This window comes from Schistocerca gregaria, unplaced genomic scaffold (genome assembly GCF_023897955.1).
Source record: "Schistocerca gregaria isolate iqSchGreg1 unplaced genomic scaffold, iqSchGreg1.2 ptg001554l, whole genome shotgun sequence".
Lineage (NCBI taxonomy): Eukaryota > Metazoa > Arthropoda > Insecta > Orthoptera > Acrididae > Schistocerca > Schistocerca gregaria.
In genome coordinates, this window is record NW_026062837.1 from 2,501 (window position 1) to 7,500 (window position 5,000).

General features: G+C 54.6%; 1 non-coding gene across 1 annotated transcript in view; it reads left to right on the forward strand.

Moving 5' to 3' along the window:
* Positions 1-3,789: 3,789 nt before the first annotated feature.
* The window catches only part of LOC126333019 (small subunit ribosomal RNA), a 1,896-nt gene continuing 685 nt past the window's right edge, over positions 3,790-5,000 (forward strand). Inside the window, exon 1 of the ribosomal RNA XR_007564044.1 lies at positions 3,790-5,000. This exon is cut by the window's right edge and continues 685 nt beyond it. This is a non-coding gene — a ribosomal RNA (small subunit ribosomal RNA).

The window sequence follows — 5,000 nt, forward strand, 5'->3', positions numbered from 1 at the left end:
TTGCAGTCCACCCCTATATCTTCCACTTCATGAAGAGTTATCTCCCAAAAGCCAAAGTCCGCTGTCCCAATACATGCTCTGGACGGCGGGCCGCGAGACGTGACGCCCGGTGGCAAAGAGTGCGCCGCTGAGGATATAGAGGGTCCGTCCCCCCCGCACAGTGGTGACGGTGTGCGGGTAGTGTTTCCGACACCGCTTCCTGCGGTGGCAACGCTGGGGCAGAGTCGATACTCGCCCACTGGTGGAAGGTAAGCATTCTGCTTTACATCAGTACATAACTAATATTTCAGTCGTCTGACGTCCCTGCTTAGTAAATGATGCAGGACCACATACATAGATGATACATACTGTAAACTGGGGAGGGACAGTGTGAACCGCACTCGACCCAGTCACCCTATCTCACAGTCCACTCTGTGTGTAACAAAGCGAAAGCACCAAAGCACTATCGTTCAACAACATCCATTTTATCCTCGCTGCCACAGGACACTATCCAAAGAACGACAAGAGGAACGTCACGTCCACTAATAAGACAGAATGTCTCACACCACCCGCAAACAACGCAGCTCAAATCAGCCAGCAACACCCACAGTGGTCCACCCAGTATCAACACAGGACGCAACGCCACGCCACAACACAAAGGTACAAGTAATAAAATACCCTTTGGCCACACTCCTTATAAAGGCATCGAACCAACCCACCACCTGACACCAGCCAAACGTACATCCTGATTTGACACATCTCTGGCAACCTAACCCACGTTGGCCCTTAACCTAACCCACGTTGCCCTTAACCTAACCCACGTGGCCCTTAACCTAACCCACGTTGGCCCTTAACCTAACCCACGTTGGCCCTTAACCTAACCCACGTTGGCCCTTAACCTAACCCACGTTGGCCCTTAACCTAACCCACGTTGGCCCCTTAACCTAACCCACGTTGGCCCTTAACCTAACCCACGTTGGCCCTTAACCTAACCCACGTTGGCCCTTAACCTAACCCACGTTGGCCCTTAACCTAACCCACGTTGGCCCTTAACCTAACCCACGTTGGCCCTTAACCTAACCCACGTTGGCCCTTAACCTAACCCACGTTGGCCCTTAACCTAACCCACGTTGGCCCTTAACCTAACCCACGTTGGCCCCTTAACCTAACCCACGTTGGCCCTTAACCTAACCCACGTTGGCCCCTTAACCTAACCCACGTTGGCACCTTAACCTAAGTACGCTGCACCTTAACCCCACTTACGCTGCACCTTAACCCAAGTTACGCTGCACCTTAACCCCAAGTTACGCTGCACCTTAACCCAAGTTACGCTGCACCTTAACCCAAGTTACGCTGCACCTTAACCCAAGTTACGCTGCACCTTAACCCAAGTTACGCTGCACCTTAACCCAAGTTACGCTGCACCTTAACCCAAGTTACGCTGCACCTTAACCCAAGTTACGCTGCACCTTAACCCAAGTTACGCTGCACCTTAACCCAAGTTACGCTGCACCTTAACCCAAGTTACGCTGCACCTTAACCCAAGTTACGCTGCACCTTAACCCAAGTTACGCTGCACCTTAACCCAAGTTACGCTGCACCTTAACCCAAGTTACGCTGCACCTTATCCCAAGTTACGCTGCACCTTAACCCAAGTTTACGCTGCACCTTAACCCAAGTTACGCTGCACCTTAACCCAAGTTACGCTGCACCCTTAACCCAAGTTACGCTGCACCTTAACCCAAGTTACGCTGCACCTTAACCCAAGTTACGCTGCACCTTAACCCAAGTTACGCTGCACCTTAACCTAACTTACGCTGCACCTTAACCTAACTTACGCTGCACCTTAACCTAACTTACGCTGCACCTTAACCTAACTTACGCTGCACCTTAACCTAACTTACGCTGCACCTTAACCTAACTTACGCTGCACCTTAACCTAACTTACACTGCACCTTAACTGTCACATGTAACGTCACAGGAATGTAGCTTTGGCCTAACAGCAACCCTCTGAACATAGTTCACTGCTTGGATCCTCTGGTGTCATGTGTATTTCTTGATGCCATGGTGCGTACCCTCACATAAAGGTCTTTCGAGTGTTGCGTACTTTCTACACAGTCCCCGCTAACCACTGGAAGGGTGTACCGCTACAGAACGAATATCGCCCTCCCCCTCCTGCCCTTCCAAGCTGGTCGGTCAGGCGTTTGTTTGTGAAATGAGCCTTGCAGCTGTTCAGTTGCATTCGGTTGTCGATGCAGTCAGTGTACGTTGTGGTACGGCCTGTGTGGACTGTCCGCTGATGTACGCGTAACCCACACTGATCATCCGTCGTTACGTACTGAGTGACATAATGTGGCACATGCTTGACCGTACACCGGCTGCGCCCTACAATGGCGAATCATAAGGGCCATATGTTGTGCACGATGCTACTTGTCTCGTCTCCCCATTACAGCGAGATTGCACTGTTGTACGCCGTACAGACATGTGGTAGGTAGGTACGGACGAAAGTATTGCATGTTGGCCCCCCCCCCCCCCCCCCTCCTCCCTCTGCCGGGAATCAGCGTGAGCCGTCTGTTGATGTAGCGACGAGGGTTTTCCTATTTAATCGTATTGCCCCCACACAACATGATAGCACGGTGGGACCGCGTTCCACATCTGCGACATGCTACAGAGGCCGGTTGACAGTCGACCGCGCAAGGGACATTGCACACGTGCGCGGACCATCTTCCACGTGTTCTCTCGTGTACATGCCGCAGTGTGTATGTGGGCTGATGTAGCGTGTCGTGACACATAACATGCAGGCATGCCAGAATCGTAGATTTCGCAAATGTAGATTGACGTATACGTTTGCTGCCAAAGATCCGCAAATGAACTGGAAATCAGTTGTTGAGCGGTTGTTCGCGCTGCAGGTGCATCGGTGATAGCGACGATCGGTACATCTATGAACCGGTTGTTTCGGCGGTACCCGCCATGCCCCCGAACCTGAGTTGGCCATGTGGGTATGAAGCGATACGAGGCTGTGGCTTGGCGGGACAGTCCCCCGGCCGGTGAGGGGGGGCCGCCCGGCGTGCTGGCCGCGCGCTGCGTGAGCGCACGCACTACAGCCGGCTGGTGGGGGGCGCCCAGTGGCAGGAGCGCCGGCCGACGGGCCCGGCTGGCGTCCCAGCTATGCGCCGGCGCACCCTGCGCGCGGCGCCAGGCGGCCAAAGTGGGTTCTGCCGAGCCCGGTGCGAAGCGCGGTGGACATCTGCAGTGTGCTGGTCCGATTGCGGACTGTGTGCGTTGAGGATGCGCCGCCGCCCGGCACTCGGCGTCGCGACGCCGTCTGCTGCTCGGTCGCCCCCCAGCGGTTCTCGCAGGTGGTTTGTATCGCAGCTCTGCGGACGTGTTGGCGCGTGCGCTGTGCTGGGAGAGTTCGCTTCTGCACCCAAGTGGGGCTTTGCCCTTCTGTGGCGCTGGCGTTGGAGCTGCCGGTCACCGTAGGTGGCGCGTGTTGTTTCCCGCCGGCAATGCCACGACAGCACGCTCCCGGGCCTCTGTCGGCAGCGCCAAGCTCAGTTGGGAGCACGGGTGTTCGCACTGAAAGCGTCTACTCGCCCATCTCCGGGCGATTGCGCCTCTCTCGAACCCGACCAAGTACTTAGGACGGCGCTGCGCGCCGCCGGGACCTGAGAGGGTTTCGAGGTGTATCGTGCAGGGGAGCTCAGCCTCCTCCTGTTTGCAGAATAATTGAGCGGACGCTTGCGTGTTCGCGCGGGCCCTCGGGACACACTCCCGGGCGGCCGGCTGCTCAGCTCTCGTTGACGCAGCTCCCTGGTTGATCCTGCCAGTAGTCATATGCTTGTCTCAAGATTAAGCCATGCATGTCTCAGTACAAGCCGCATTAAGGTGAAACCGCGAATGGCTCATTAAATCAGTTATGGTTCCTTAGATCGTACCCACGTTACTTGGATAACTGTGGTAATTCTAGAGCTAATACATGCAAACAGAGTCCCGACCAGAGATGGAAGGGACGCTTTTATTAGATCAAAACCAATCGGATTGGCTCGTCCTGGTCCGTTTGCCTTGGTGACTCTGAATAACTTTGGGCTGATCGCACGGTCCTCGTACCGGCGACGCATCTTTCAAATGTCTGCCTTATCAACTGTCGATGGTAGGTTCTGCGCCTACCATGGTTGTAACGGGTAACGGGGAATCAGGGTTCGATTCCGGAGAGGGAGCCTGAGAAACGGCTACCACATCCAAGGAAGGCAGCAGGCGCGCAAATTACCCACTCCCGGCACGGGGAGGTAGTGACGAAAAATAACGATACGGGACTCATCCGAGGCCCCGTAATCGGAATGAGTACACTTTAAATCCTTTAACGAGTATCTATTGGAGGGCAAGTCTGGTGCCAGCAGCCGCGGTAATTCCAGCTCCAATAGCGTATATTAAGTTGTTGCGGTTAAAAAGCTCGTAGTTGGATTTGTGTCCCACGCTGTTGGTTCACCGCCCGTCGGTGTTTAACTGGCATGTATCGTGGGACGTCCTGCCGGTGGGGCGAGCCCGAAGGCGTGCTTGCGCGTCCCGAGGCGGACCCCCCGTTGAAATCCTACCAGGGTGCTCTTAGTTGAGTGTCTCGGTGGGCCGGCACGTTTACTTTGAACAAATTAGAGTGCTTAAAGCAGGCAAGCCCGCCTGAATACTGTGTGCATGGAATAATGGAATAGGACCTCGGTTCTATTTTGTTGGTTTTCGGAACCCGAGGTAATGATTAATAGGGACAGGCGGGGGCATTCGTATTGCGACGTTAGAGGTGAAATTCTTGGATCGTCGCAAGACGAACAGAAGCGAAAGCATTTGCCAAGTATGTTTTCATTAATCAAGAACGAAAGTTAGAGGTTCGAAGGCGATCAGATACCGCCCTAGTTCTAACCATAAACGATGCCAGCCAGCGATCCGCCGCAGTTCCTCCGATGACTCGGCGGGGCAGCCTCCGGGAAACCAAAGCTTTTGGGTTCCGGGGGAAGTATGGTTGCAAA